At 31.8% G+C, this 15,622-nt stretch overlaps 1 protein-coding gene across 1 annotated transcript in view; it reads right to left on the reverse strand.

Annotated features, from left to right (window-relative positions):
- The window catches only part of LOC115891268, a 293,032-nt gene extending 285,588 nt beyond the window's left edge, over positions 1-7,444 (reverse strand). The window contains exon 1 of the mRNA XM_030911708.1: positions 7,360-7,444. The gene's annotated coding sequence lies outside the window, so the exon portion shown is untranslated. The remainder of the gene's footprint in view (positions 1-7,359) is intronic.
- Between the last annotated feature and the right edge of the window lie 8,178 nt (positions 7,445-15,622).

A 15,622-nucleotide genomic window follows, 5' to 3' on the forward strand; every position in this document is an offset into this window, starting at 1 on the left:
TATCTCGAGAACAATTTCACGTAGCGATTTTTACCAAGAGACCTTTTTACGTAAAAAGTCACAGAAATGTATATTTTTTCACTCAGTAGTTTTATACAGGTACAGACGAAAAGTTATTACTCTTCAAAACAGTTAAAAGACATGTAGGTGGCGTCCTCTAGAAATAGGATCCATATTGACATCAAAATCAAATTTCTCATGTCAAAAAACTCCGAGACAACAATTTCTATCGAAATATTGACGTTACTTCAAAAATTATTTGGAAAAATCGAAATAAAAATGAAACTTCTACACCCTGTATCACCGAAACTAAGCATTTTAGGACACACATTTTTACGAACTTTTTTACTTATTTTTATCTGCACAATATGCTGCCGAAGGTTCCGGAATACAATTCGGACCATCCATACATATATGTTTTTTTTAGCTATCATTTTCGATTTTGAATTTCGGCATGACCAAATTTGAACTCTATTTTCTTTTATAAATATAATTCATAAAAAAAATATTACATAAAAGATATAACAAATTATACAGTAGAAGTTACTATCTGACTATATTACAGTGATAATATCTTAGCAGAAAGTCCGGAAGATTTTTTGTTTATGATTATCATATTTATTATACATCAAACAACTATTGCACATACAATACTATTATATATTTTTTGTTTTTATCCTTCGAGGAATTTCACAATAACAATATCACTCTAAATGTCAGTCAATTTTGAAACTTGTTTGTCACTACATAATTTTCTCTACATAGGGAATATAACAAGGACAAAAAGTTCAATTTTAGTAACCTCATTAGAACTGCATATTAAATTAGCAAAAACACAGTAGGTGCCTGTAACATTTGATTGAATTATTATAATAACATAATTAAATATTAACATTGATTTGATTATCGCCATCAGGACCGCAAATAGAACAATACTGCATGTGTAAGCTGTAAAATAATAAGTAAGTATGTAAATAATACTTTATCGTTGAATGTTCAATCAAAATAATAAGTAAGTATGTAAATAATACTTTATCGTTGAATGTTCAATCAACAGTTCTATCTAAGAAATCGATTTGATTGGTGCCATCCACACTCCGAATTTCACTTATCTAGCGCCAGCCGATTTAAAAAAAATAGTGGATAGTATTTTGACCACATTTTTATTTCTACCGCGTAATTTTCAAAAACAAATAGAATCAAAGCTCCATTGACGTTGAATTTAAAAAACAACAATTGAGCCGTCACTGCACAATTCGATTAACTCCGCTAAAAAAATCTTAAATTTAGGTGTAAAATCACTGGATATATTCATAACGGTTCCAAATATCAGTGGTTCCAAATATCAGAGGAGGACTGCTTTAATGTTTGGAAAAATGTTACAATTATTAAAGTAGTTTTACACTTACTTGCACCTAGAAAGAGAAACTGCTCTGTACCAGCTAACTGAGCTAATACAGGCAAGCCTGGATAGCAAAGAAACAGCACTTTGTGCCTTCTTGGACATTGCAGGGGCGTTTGACAATATACCTCACAAGGTGGTCAAGCGATCTCTTGAAACAAGAGGGGCGAACAGTACGATAATTCGCTGGTTTTGGGAAATGCTCTCAACACGAACAGCAGAGGCTGAGATAGGTACCAAAACTGTAGTTGTTAAAACAACGCAAGGAACTCCACAAGGTGGAGTGACCTCCCCCTACTGTGGAGCTTGGTAGTGGATGAACTACTGGAAGAATTAACTCTAGCGGGAATACACTGCATAGGGTACGCAGATGACATAGTCATCATTGCACAGGGGAAACATGAAGGCACCCTGTGTGAAATTATCCAAAGAGGATTCCGCATCGCTGAGAGATGGTGCAGGACTGTCGGGCTGAGTATTAACTCAGATAAAACCGCAGTAGTGCCATTCACCAGAAAGCGAAGTTTGAAAAACTTGAAAAGAATCCATCTAGATGGAAAGGAAATACTGCCATCACAGGAAGTGAAATATCTGGGAATAACCCTGGATAGTAAACTTCTCTGGAACAGGCATATTAAGAACATTACCAGCAAAGCCACAAAGGCTCTCATGATATGCAGAAGACTGGCGGGAAATAGGTGGGGCTGCGCCCCTAACATTTTGCGCTGGATGTATACCATGATAGTAAGACCCATGATTACTTATGGAGCAGTTGCTTGGTATACAAAACTAGAGCAACGTACAGCAAGGCAAACCCTGTGCAAAGTACAGAGACTGGCATGTATCTGCATCACAGGTGCCATGAGAACATGTCCAACAGCAGCAATGGAGGTCATTCTAGACCTAACACCACTGCATATTGTCGTCGGTAGTTATGCCAATGCGACAATGATTAGAATGGTCATTGACGGGAACAGTACTGGGAGAATTTTCAGGTCAGGGGCTTGGAACACCCTCAAAAAGAAAATTCCACTTCTTCAACTCCCAGTGGATGACATACCAAGAATTTACAACTTTGAGAAACACCTCACTGTAGTATTGAGTAATAAAAAGGATTGGAAGAAAGAAACGCTTACTCAGCATATAAAAGACCATACCATCACGATGCTTCCAAAACCAAAGCAGGGACAGGGATAGGAGTATTTGGGCCGAAAACTGAATACTCCGAACCAATGGGCACCTACCCCAGTATCCTTCAGGCAGAAATTTGCGCTATCGAAAGATGCGTACAATTTATCTTGGATAGGCACTATCGAAAACAGGAAATTGCCATCCTATCCGATAGTCAAGCAGCACTTAACGCGATCAACTCAGTAACCATCAATTCGAAGTTGGTCAAAGAATGCCTAGAGAAGCTCAACAAATTAGGCAAAGAAAATAAAGTCCTCCTACTCTGGGTGCCTGCTCACCAAGGGATAGAAGGCAATGAAAAAGCAAATGATCTAGCTAGGAAAGGAGCGAACACTCCACTAACTGGACCAGAACCGTTCTGTTTTCCAAACGGGAACCAACTGAAAGCGGAACTGAAGAATCTGGAAGACTCCATCCGTAACTTGGAATGGGTGTCCTCCAATGGTCTAAGACACTCGAAAAAGTTCCTTAGAACTTATGACCGAGAAAAATCAAAGGTTTTCCTTGATTTAAGTAAAAACAATCTTCGGATTGTCACGGGGTTTCTAACACGACACTGTCTCCTCAACGAACACCTCAGTAGGCTGAAACTGAGAAACAACGGCGAATGCAGATTTTGTGGGGAAAATGGGGAAACACCAGAACACCTTATCACTGAGTGCGCCGAGACGACGACCATTCGTGCCATGAACCTTGGCACGTCTGATGTCGAGGATGGAGAGCTGGCCTCTGTGGAGCCGTCTCAGATACTGGCTTTTCTTAAAGCCCTGAGACTGTATGATGAGTTATAACTCGTTATAACTCAAGAAAGGGGAACACACAATAGATCTATAAGGTCGCGGTGATTAACTCCCCTTCTAAACATTCTACATTCGACTTGCACCTACTCACTTGAGACTTTTCAAAAGTGGAGTTATCAAATTGTGCGGTGGTGGTTATGCTCAATTGGTGCTTTGACAGCTGGTATATTTAGAACAGGCGCGGCAGGTGAAACGCGGATTATCAAAAACTATATTTATGTTATTATAACTTATTAAACTTATACATATATAAGTATAATAACAGATATATGTTGTTATGCAGATATATGTATCAATACCTATATAAATAGTGTATCCATTTATATCCAACTAGTTTACTTTCTTTTTAACTTCCGACGATATCTTAAACTTCAATAAAAAACATAGAGAAATATGTTTCTCTATATTCTCAACTTAGGGATTTTTAAATATTTATTCTAGTGATGTTCAGAGATCATCAATCAGATGTGATTCTTAAGATTAGAAGATTTTTAAATGTATATATGCTGAAAAGTATATAAATTTTAAAAATGGAAAAAATAAGTTTTAAAAAACATTTTTAATAAGACTTTGTTTGTGATCGAGTATGTACAGGGTGGGTCAATGTGGACGCTTTTAAAGGGAAACATCCTTTTCTATAGGAGATAGACGAAAACTAATATCGGTGTCTGGAGCTCAATTTTTTTTCAAAAGCATCACGGTGAAAACCGTACATCGATATCTGTTACCCTTTCGGGTGTTTTTCAAAAACTTGTATTTTTAACAAATCGCTGTAACTATTTTTCTATGAAAAATTTTGTATTTTTATAAAAACATTTCCAAAGCATCTTTTTATGTAGAATTTAATGGTTTATGTATAATTTTTCTAAAATTAATAATTTAAGGATTATCAACAGAAAATTTAATTTTTTATATGGAACACCCTCTATATTTTTAATTAATTGAAAATAATTTAAAATTACCTTTCCAAAAATATAGCACACTTGATATTTTGCTCGATTCCTCTTCGAGATATTGAGTTTATAAAAATTCGCCCATTTTGAACGGCGCGAGCTGTATAAATAGTACAAAAAAATTCTAGCTGTGAGCAACAATTAAAACGAAAATAATATTTGCAATGAGAGATGCAGAATTTTATAACAATTTAAACTATATTTAAAAACATCAACATATTTAAACTATATCTAATAACAATAAAAATAAATAGTAAACCAAGACATGAGATTTTGCTACAGGTGTTCGACATATCGACCATCTTCTGTTATGGACAGACGGGACCGTTTTTGAACATTTCTTGCGGAATTCATTAACTTAGTAGGAGTGCAAGATACCCTCGCATAACCGCTAAGTATTTCTAACTCATGTCTAGATTATACAGGCAATTTAAAAATAAGAACCTTTATTCTTTCGCATAGATAAAAATCGGCACTAAGTCCGGCGGCCTGGACAGCCAATGGCTGAGATCTTGGTTTGCTATTCAATTATTCTTGAAATTGACTACAAAAATTTGCTGAAAACTTCAGAGTTCTGAGGCAGTGCCACGTCTTGCTTGAAAAATACGTTTTCGAGTTCCATTAGGGGCAGATAAGGGATCAATAAGGGGTCCAAAGCCTACTAGTTAAAAGTGCCGAACTTTTAAAAATTCTGTATTTCAAAGGGGACTATAACAAAATATCAAGTGTGCTATTTTTCTTGGACAGGTAATTTTATGTTCTTTTCAGTTAATTAAAAATATACAGGGAGTCCCAAATAAAAAATCAATTTTTCTGTTAATAAGTCTTAAATTCTTAATTTTAAAAAAGTTATACTTAAACCATTACATTGTACGTAAAAAGGTGCTTTGGGAATGTTTTTATAAAAATACAAAATTTTCCATAGCAAAAAAGTTTGAAAAACACCATAACGGTAAGAGATATCACTGTGCGGTTTTCACCATCATGTTTTTGATAAAAATTGAGCTCCAGGTCCAGGGTGTTTCCCTTTAAAAGCGTCTAATTTGACCCACCCTGTACAGTGGTCAAATGAATTAAATACGAAAATCATTTAAAGTACATTATGAATTATGACTAAGTATATCAACTTACTAAAGTTAAATATACCTAAAATTTAGGCTAGATTAAAACTTTGAGGTTAAAACTAGCTTTTCTGTAATTTCTGCGTAAGATAATGAAAAGTTTAAGTAAATTCACAAAAAAAATAGACAGGAAAAAAAGCCGTCATAGAAATTCCACGATATTTAAAAATACGCTACCATTTTGAGCTTTCAAAGTATGAATATGCAATTATCATATTCAACTTGATATCTTATAAAGATTATAAAATTAATAAAATTTTTGAATAGGAAAAAACACTAAAGTTGTTCATCATTTTATTAATCGCATTACTCTATGATTTAGTTCATAGTTATTAATTTAATAATGCTAAACTTTATACAGTGTGTCCCAGAAATAAGTGCAAGTATTTTAACTGGGAGTATAGTTCAATCCCAGAAACACTTCTATAAGGTTTTTTTTGCGAAAAAAAAAATTGAAAATACGGAATTTTTTGAAAAAAATTTGGGAATTTCTTTTAGTTTTTAATTAAAAACATAATTTCTTGATAATATGGCAACATAGGTAGTAGATTAAATTTACAAGAAAGAAAATCCCGAAAAGATCCAGTGGTTCTCAAAATTTTAGCAAAAAATATTTTATTTTGGAAATTGTCAAAGTAAAATAACTCCGTTATTTTGGACTTATTTGAAAAACGATAAAGTGAAAATATGTTTCTTTTATCGAGATCTACCACCCCTTAAAATACTTGCACTTATTTCTGGGACACCCTGTATAGTATTATAAAAATAGATTTTCTACCGGATTATTAAAAAATCGATATTAAAGTTATAAAAATCTGATTTTTTTAAATAGAATTAAAACAATTTGCCCACAACAGTTTACATTTTTTAATAGACCGACCAAAATATTTCATACTTTTTGGATTCCGAATTAAATTCCAAACAAATTTTTGGGTATAAATTGTACCCAAAGGTATCAGTACCCAAAGTTTACCATTTTTTCAAATATTTTCTCTTTTATATCAAAAATTACATTTACAGAACAAAAGTAAATTTTTCGGCTTTGAAACATTTTTTACAATTTTTTGTTGCTTGACTTTTAGAGAATGTTTTACTGTACTTAATTTTAAATTACTTAGATGCTTATAAAAAATAAATAATTCCAATCAAATATTTCCAATAGTTTTAATTATGGAGATCTTTATACAAAGGTTCTTTTATTTTATGATGCTTAATAAAATAAATAAATAAAATATAGTTGTTTAAGTTTGAAATAGTAGACTTTTGTAATTTTTCAAGTAAGATTTATCATAATTTTTGTGAGCACCGTGTAAATAATATAATTGACCACAAAAAATAAGTAATTTTTGAATCAAAACCTTATCTAAAAGAAAAGCATAAATATAATATTCAATTTATTTCTGCTCTGCAAATGTATTTTTCGCTTAAAAGTCCGGTTATTTCAAAAACAGTGAGATATAAGTATGAGAATTAATAATGACTTGGTGTTTGCAATTTAAAATCCAAGAATTATCAACAAACAATAAATAATTCAAATTATATCCTAAAAGCCATATAATAAACGAAAAACACTGTATAATATTCTATATAAATGTAATAATGCAAAACTATTTTGTCTTTTTATCTATAGTTGTACTAATTATTAATTGTAATAATTATCTATAGTTACAAAAATATTGAAAGTTAGTCCAAACTAAAAAAAAATATTTAAAAAAAGTTGTTGGACCGCTGAAATTTTAATGCGCAATAGAAATAATAGTAAGTATAAATACCTTTATTTTCATGAGAGAAAATTATAATTTTTATCCTCATCAAAATCGTTTAAACTCGTAAAAAAGCGTAATATGTTCTCAAAACGCGGAAAGTCGCCAAAAACTTTGAAATAAACTTACCGCTCTTTTGGAAGCGCCGGCCGCTGAAGCTGGTGTACACCTGTTGGCACTGGAGGGTCGTAATGCAGTGAAGAATCGCACAGTACAGACCATGAACGACGGCGTCTAGGACTTTATAACGACGAGCGTCGCGATGCAGAGGACCGCCTCTTATCCAATCGCAACGCCGGATTTGATTTTAGGCTTAATAATAGGCCATTATGACACCTAGGTGCACCTACGTATTACTATAAACGCATTAGTTCGTACATTTATATCATGTAAATCTTATACCCACGTAAAACTTTAAGAGTGATAGGTTAAACCAAGTTTCAAACTTATTGTTGTGGGTTACTGGTTATAACATTAACAATTTTTTTACAGCTAAAATTATGAACAAATCGCCAGTAAAATTTTACAGAAACTGCTATAAATGACCAATTTTATCGTCTTCTATGATAAAAGATAATACAGGGTGACACAGGCTTCCGAAAAGCTCTATATTAGGTGTTTTTTTTACCAGGCTTATGTTGAGCCACTTTTAAGATGCACCCAAGTAAAAGATGACATAAATGTAAAGCATATAACAATCTTTAGTGTTGTATTTTGCCATATAACAAGCCCAAATTATACTGTATGTCAGTAATAATTTGTCAGTAATAATTTGCCCTCTAAATTCATTTATGACTGGTTAACATAGTATTGAACCCGAAACCAAATAGATTGTGAAAAATATCTAATAAACACATAATATTTTTTGTCTATGGTGTGATCACTGATTGAACACTCTGCTGTGAAGTATAGAATTAATTATTATCAAAATGTAAATTACAAAACAAGATATATAAATTCAACTTTATATAGAATTTATCAATAATCAAGTAAAAATAACATTGCAAAGTGTCGAATGTATGTAGAACAGATAATGTATTATGCTCAAATTTTAACCTCGTCATTATAATCTTCTCTTATGTTTGTTTTTCTAAATTAATTTCATAATTAGAACAATGTGAGAATCAGAGCCAAATAAGTTATGAAAATATAATTTAATAAACCAGTTTGGTTAACTACATTAAATCTCCTAAATTTTATGGATATATGTGTAATTACAATAGGCTCAGTACTATAATTTTCCTAAGAATTGATTTTTCTATTACCTAAAATTTTATTAAACAATAACAAGTTTGATTTAAGTTCTAGAGTTTGTTCATTTTCCTAAAATGATTCATGATTAAAATTCAAATGGGAGTAAATATAAATAAGTTATATATTTAAGGTCTCTAATAAACTATCGTTAACTTTTTCTTGGTATTTGGTCTACTTTTAATAATACAATTCAATTAGAATTATACATAATCTTTAATAGTTTTCCAACGTTTCGGTCACATTTTGATCTTTTTCAAGGAACAACATTGAACGTAGATATATTTTGTCATTTACACACATGAATACATGACACACATTTTTGTGTATCCAGATTTGACAATAGAGTAAACAAAAAATAACTTGCTGTAATGTAAAGTGTCAATTGGATTTCCAAGGCAGACTTGATCTCTTAGGCGAATTTTTAAAAAATATTTTTTTTAGTAAATTTACATAATAATGAATAAAAATTAGATACCACCGTATAGACTTTCTTTCACTCTATCTAATAGTATAAAAAATCAAAATGGCGGCCATAAGGAAACAAAAACTTTACTGTTGTTGTGCGAAATCTAGAAGGCTTAGAAATTTTCTGAAAAGGGCATTTAATTGGCCCAGGTCAAAAATATAAAACCACCAACTTACGTTGCAATAGATACAACAGTTCTGAAGATATTATCATTTAATATAAAGGTATTATTTTCATGTTTTTTTAGATAAATCCGAAATTAATCAAGATACCGGGATTTTCATAGGTGTTTGTCAAACTTCTAATTTCGCAATTTTTTTCCATTTAACCGAATTCGTATCTCCTGTAGTTTCCGAAATACTAATGTTGAGCATCAAAATTGTCACCACCCTGTATATAACACATCCATGCTATTTGTTTCAAATAATTACTAACCACAATTAAATTATCCCGTATTTTACAAATATACTGTATTTATAACTACTATACCATTATTATCTGGAAAATATGAAGAAATTAAAAAATCACAATCACATCACTTATTAAGAGGAATGCATATACTGTGCCATCCATTTCAGCATATTTTAACATGAAAAATAAACAATTTAAAAAAAGGACCGCGTCCGTTTGTTTGATCAGTCATGTTCGGCAACATTTTTTGCCCTTTCGACCCGGAATTTTATCAGCATTTTGGGACACCATGCGGTCCTGATAAACATTCTTGAGTCTACAAATTTAAAGTACATATTATACAGGGTCCGGCAATAGTGCGTCAGGCATCTGTAGCTCCTAGAATAAAAAACTTGGGAATTTTGCCTCAGTGCAGACCTAAAGTATGTACAGTTGTACAAATACAGGAAGAGACTTGGGGATAGCACCGGTCGCGTGTTATTTTATATTTCTCACGTCTCTAGCTATACTTGTTAAGTTGTACTAGGATGTATTTCAGGAAAATATTTTAACTTCTACAGGGTGGCTTAAAAAAGTGTGAGTGGATCGGGATGATTTTTTTAAATGGAAAGCCCTGTATATTATTACATTTTTGGCTTTCTTTCAGACGTTCTGCTAGAAAATACATACGTGCTCTATACTAAAGCGTGATGACCATAAACAATAATTAAAATAATCGTTTTAATATGTGTTATGTTTTGTCCAGTTTTAACAATTTTTAACTCTGTCGGAATCTACGTTTAAGAGACTTGAAAAAGACATATACTGAAAAAACGAAACGTCGTCATAAAAATAAAATAATGAATAAAATCTAGCAACATCTTTGCAACTCCAACGACCTAAAGCCAAGAATAAAAAGAAAAAAAATATATAGTATACCAGGTCAAAGAAACAAAACAAAAAAAAATAAAATAAAAATTAAAGATAAAATATTTTAAAATAACTTTACTTGGCTTTTGGGGAAGAATATTATCTTTTCTATTTCTGTGTAACCATGATTTTTTTTATATTTCAACACCATGTTTTAAATTATTGTCAACAAATATTAATGATTACTTATTAAGAAACTATGCTTTTTAAAACTCAAATAACAATAAAATAAAGGAAGTAGTTTCCTTAGAATTAAAAAAAACATGTACATATTTTATAATAATTATAATATAATAAAAATATAAACAATTTTAGGAATTTGTATTCTCCTCATCTTCCTCCAACATTCTAAGAAACTGTCTTTTCTTTGCCCTGGCTACCTCTGTAGGCATTTCTTCCAGGAGCAAATATAAATATTCTATAAACGCTCTGTTTGGATCCGGTTTCTTGGGCTGTCCCACTTTTGACGCTATTTCATTTGCTACTGCTAGCATTTCTTTCTCAGCAGTTGACATTTTGTAAATAAAATGTCTGTAAATAAATATAAACTTAATATAATCTATAACTATATTCAGTATACCCTAGACTTTAATACTTAACAAAAAATGAACGTGTAATCTGTTTAATAACTATTGTCGCTATCCAGTAATAATGTGATTAAAGTGTGTCAAACAAGTCTGGGAATATTTTGATAGACGACATCTAAAAATGTTCCGAAATTAAAAAGACCGACACAACTGTCATGAATCTCGTTGGACAGACTACATATATTAATAGTATTCTATAAACTTAATTTTTCTACCTTGGGATCCTTGCCTTAATGGTGTGGTGATGAGGCTAGGTCCTGCCTCATCACACACTGAGGACACCTGTCCTCCAAACCACTCCTATCACCGATGATTGTTCGAGGCATCGAGGAAGAAGACGTTTCTTCTCCAGTATCTGTTGATGTTGTCAATTTCGTGTTCCACAGTGAGGGCGTGGCCCGTGTGGCATCGGTAATTATTTTTGTTATTTTTGAAGCTGTCGTGTAAGTTCTAAAAAATTACCTTTAATATTAATAAATAAAATGCTAATAGAGCTAGGTATGTATTTATAAACTAAATGATTACTTTCTTTGACTAGAAAATTTGGCGTAAAAGGACATTCTGTCATAATAGGTCCACCTCGACGCCGCGCCGGTGCCTCGGATCCAGATTTAGAGGCAATCTTTCTCTCTTTTGTATACCGGTCTCTTAAGGCCTTCCATCTCTTTGGGCATATTTCAACTGAAAAATAACTTTATTAGTAAATACTATACACTAAAATTAAGTAAAAATTAATTAACTTACCACCGATATTCAACATTTGGGCGATTTCCACCCAATTTTATTGTTTTTTAAGAGATTTTTGTAATCCCGGTGTTCGAGATTATATAAATGTTCATAATTTGTTATTATATCTAATAATAACCCACTTACATCGTCGATCTCGCACAATTATATCTCTACTAAAGATATAATTACTAATAAAAATAAGAGAGAAATTTAACCAAAATTTAACCACGAGGACAACGACAGAAACACAGAAACAAAATGAAAACGCCGACGCTATGGCCATAGGTGAACTTTCCTATCGCCACAGAAGGACAGAACATACTTTGAGTGTCATCCGGGCGTAATATATCACGTGTTAGAATTAGCCCACTGATTGGCTGTGCCGAACGGTCGCGAACTGCCGACTTAAACATTGACCATCACTGAACTCCTCTGAACGTAAAACGAACTGCCAACTTTTCGACCAGCTGACTTTGTAACAGTCAAATTTCCCTTCTACGACCTCTGTGTGCTAGCCAGGGTTCGGAAGTAGTTAATTAATACGTAATTTACCTGATTAACTACGTGTAGTTTTTCTTCAAAAACTACGTCTTTTCCCGTTCATTAACTACATGAAAACTACATTAATAAACTGTGTATTGATATTATGAATAATTTTGCTTTGTATGAGAGGTCTAAATAATAAGATGTGTGAATATTATATTTAAAGCCATATTTCTTCTATTTTCTTAAATACATGGTGTTTTTTAAAGCTTCAACTTATTATAACCTCACCTCACACCTTTGATATTTGAAAGTTACATACATAGGTTACATAAACTACATTAACTACATGTAATGTAGTTTATGTAGTTTTTAACAGTAACATGTAGTTTTCCGAACCCTGGTGAATTTATGAGCTAGATAAATTATCGCAAAAAACTATTATTTTTGCATCATGTTTACTATAATTTTATTGTTAAATATTATTTTATTTAAATTTTACGATTATGCAACCCGATATACACCGCGATATTATACATTATACAGCTACACAACAACATTGTCACTCTCTATCTTTGATCATCACCTGTCCGTCACTTGTCACTGTCAGATCAAATCAGATATTTTTGGATTCATTTATCCTTTGTTTGGTTGAAATTTTATAATTATCAGATAAAATTTCGTAGTTAAATCGTTTATTTTTAATGTGGATCGCAGTGTGCAATTCGTTCATTTCATTGTGGGAATTTCTGAGTTAAGTTCGTTCATTGACCGGATTTGGAATATGGCAGTCGAAAATATTCTAGAACATCGTTTTTTATTTATGCCTTTTTGTGAGTTGGGCTAGAGTAGATATATAGTTCTCTATCTATATCCTGGACGGAGATTTCCGGTTGAAATCTGATTTTGTGAGAAGTTGTAACGAACATTTATTTTCGTTGTGCTTGCCTTCGGATTATTTTATTTTTAAACAAGGTTTTTACAGTTTGCAATTTTACTCGGCCTTCCGGTACCATACTTTTCCCCGTTTCGATGTTGTGCGTCGGGATACTAGAATTAGATAAACGTTCAATTCGTTAATCAATTAATATAATTAATTAATTTAAAATATATTTTTTATCGTTCTTTAATAATTCTCAATGGTACTTAGCAAAGTTGAACTTATTATTTGGATTTTAATATGTTTTTGTTCAACGATTATAAATTAAGTTGCTCTTTTCATGGATCGTGCCATCCATCACGAGAATCCATGGAGTACCAAATTACTCCAAATGGTACGCTCTACAAAATATTGCAGACTGTAAAACACCGTCGATTGTTTTAGGCAATTCATAATACAATTGTTGCAATTTTTGGTTGCCTACCTACTGTTTGAGATTCATTTGTTAATTTTTAACAGAGGTTAAGTGAATCCTTGTTATCAGTGCTAAATGATTAAGATGCAATTGTTTCCTTGATTTTTAAGGTATGTAAGGAGTCGTTAAGTATTATTTTTATTAGTAGTTGAAATTTTATCGAGAATTAGTTTAACAACGCATGACTATTTTTAATTCGATCTGATATGTCAAGATTTTCGGGAGAAGGGGTAAGGTTAATATAAAACTATACATTTTAAAATTTTGCCTTCTTCTCTTCTCATCTCTGCTCTGGTCATTTGGTCATTATTCCAATCTGTTTGAGATTTTTTTTTCTTCAAGACTGCACGCTGAAGGTACGATTTTATTTAATTTTACTATCTGGTTCTATTTAACAATTTATTTCAGCAATTATTTCATTACTTAATATATTTTCTAAACGTAGGTAACTACCTATTGTTTTTTTATTTTGTTTTTTACATAGCTACAGTTTTTTTCTCATAAGAGCACGTGATTAGGTGCTTAGACGTATCGTAAGATAGTTTTCTTGTCTACTAATTTTCGAGTTATAAATAACTAATTATTTTCTTTATTTTTTTATTTTTTCTATATATATATATATATATATATATATATATATATATATATATATATATATATATATATATATATATATATATATATATATATATATATATACGGAGACGCCACAACGTGGAACCGGAACACAGGCAGGTGTATAGAGAGTCGGGCTGTCCGAGGGAACCAACTGCTGCAGGAGACAATCAGGAATATTCCAGGAAAAGCAGGCCTTTGGTAAGTAAAGCTTTTATAATTTCATTATTAACGACTATAGTCGTCTGTGAAAAAACTTTACTTGCCAGAGGGTGGCTTCTCCATACCTGGACCCTGGTGGTTATTTTCTCTTTTGACTCCTCGACAGATAAGATTTTTCTAATTTTTTTTATAATTTAAATCATCGTCTCTTCGTATTGCATTTTTTTGGATTTTGTTTTTTTAGCACGTGCAAAGTAATAAATAATTGGCTGATAGAACCACGTTTTTTAATTTATCTTATAAAATCGTACCTGTAGTGTGGTAGTGGTCTTGTTTTTTGTATTAAATTGATTTTACATTTTTTGAGAGAGAGACAGATAGCGTTACCTATTTAATTATATTTCTTTATTTTAATTACCTTATGCTTTTAAAATAATTTGGACAATACTCAATTCTAACTTTATTTAAGCTGTCATAGCAAGATTTCATAATTTATTCAGTTAAATTAAAATTTTATTAAATTTAATTATTAATATTAAATTTTCAAGTTTGATAGTAGAATTTTGTCTATTATTCATAATTTTTTATTGGTTGGTTTTTAGAGAAGACTAACAATTTATTGGTTAAATACCAATTTGTTTTTGATGCCTTTCGGCTTCTGTATTAAAATTGATCAATTTTAATTTTAATTTTAATTCTTATTAGTAGTAAGTAGATTTAATTTAAATATTGTTAAGGTAAATAACTATACCTTTGATCTAAATTCTGATTTACTGTCATTGTACATTTTATTGCCACAACAGACAGTTGACTTGGTACTGTTGAACACTACCACATAACTGGGTACTTAACCATTGTTTCGAATAGCATACTGCTGTTTGTTATCTTCTAGGAAGATACGAGAATTGATCGTCCCCATAAGTAGCTCACGCACTGAGACTGGTGGAGTCTCACAAGCTCTCCAACGTTAGCCGAACAGTTACGCTACCCACCAGCGGACGAGTGCAGCGAAGAGGGTGAGGCCTTTCTCCCAACCAACTAACCAACCGAAGCAGATGAAAATTTAAGTATCCCAGGTATATTGTATCTAACCTTATATAGTCAAGACTGTCACAGCCAGCCAATTGTATTAGTATAAGTTAGAATATAAGTAGTATTTTAAAAAAAAGATCTTGTTTTATTTAATTCCAAAGCATACCTCTAAATTCATCATCATCCAGAATTTTGTGGGTTATAAAGTATTGAATCTGATTTTGCGAAGAGTATCGGTCGTGAAGAACTGGCTACCGATGTCGTTTCGTGAAGCATTCCCTGTTGGTGATTAGCAGGTCTTCGTAGTGAAGGATTAAGTCTTCCGGAACATATTTGGTCAGACACGTGGTTGTATTTTGTTGATTTACATGGACCACCGACCAAATTTC

This window comes from Sitophilus oryzae, unplaced genomic scaffold (genome assembly GCF_002938485.1).
Source record: "Sitophilus oryzae breed Bouriz unplaced genomic scaffold, Soryzae_2.0 scaffold_980_pilon_pilon, whole genome shotgun sequence".
In the NCBI taxonomy this organism is placed as follows: Eukaryota; Metazoa; Arthropoda; class Insecta; order Coleoptera; family Curculionidae; genus Sitophilus; species Sitophilus oryzae.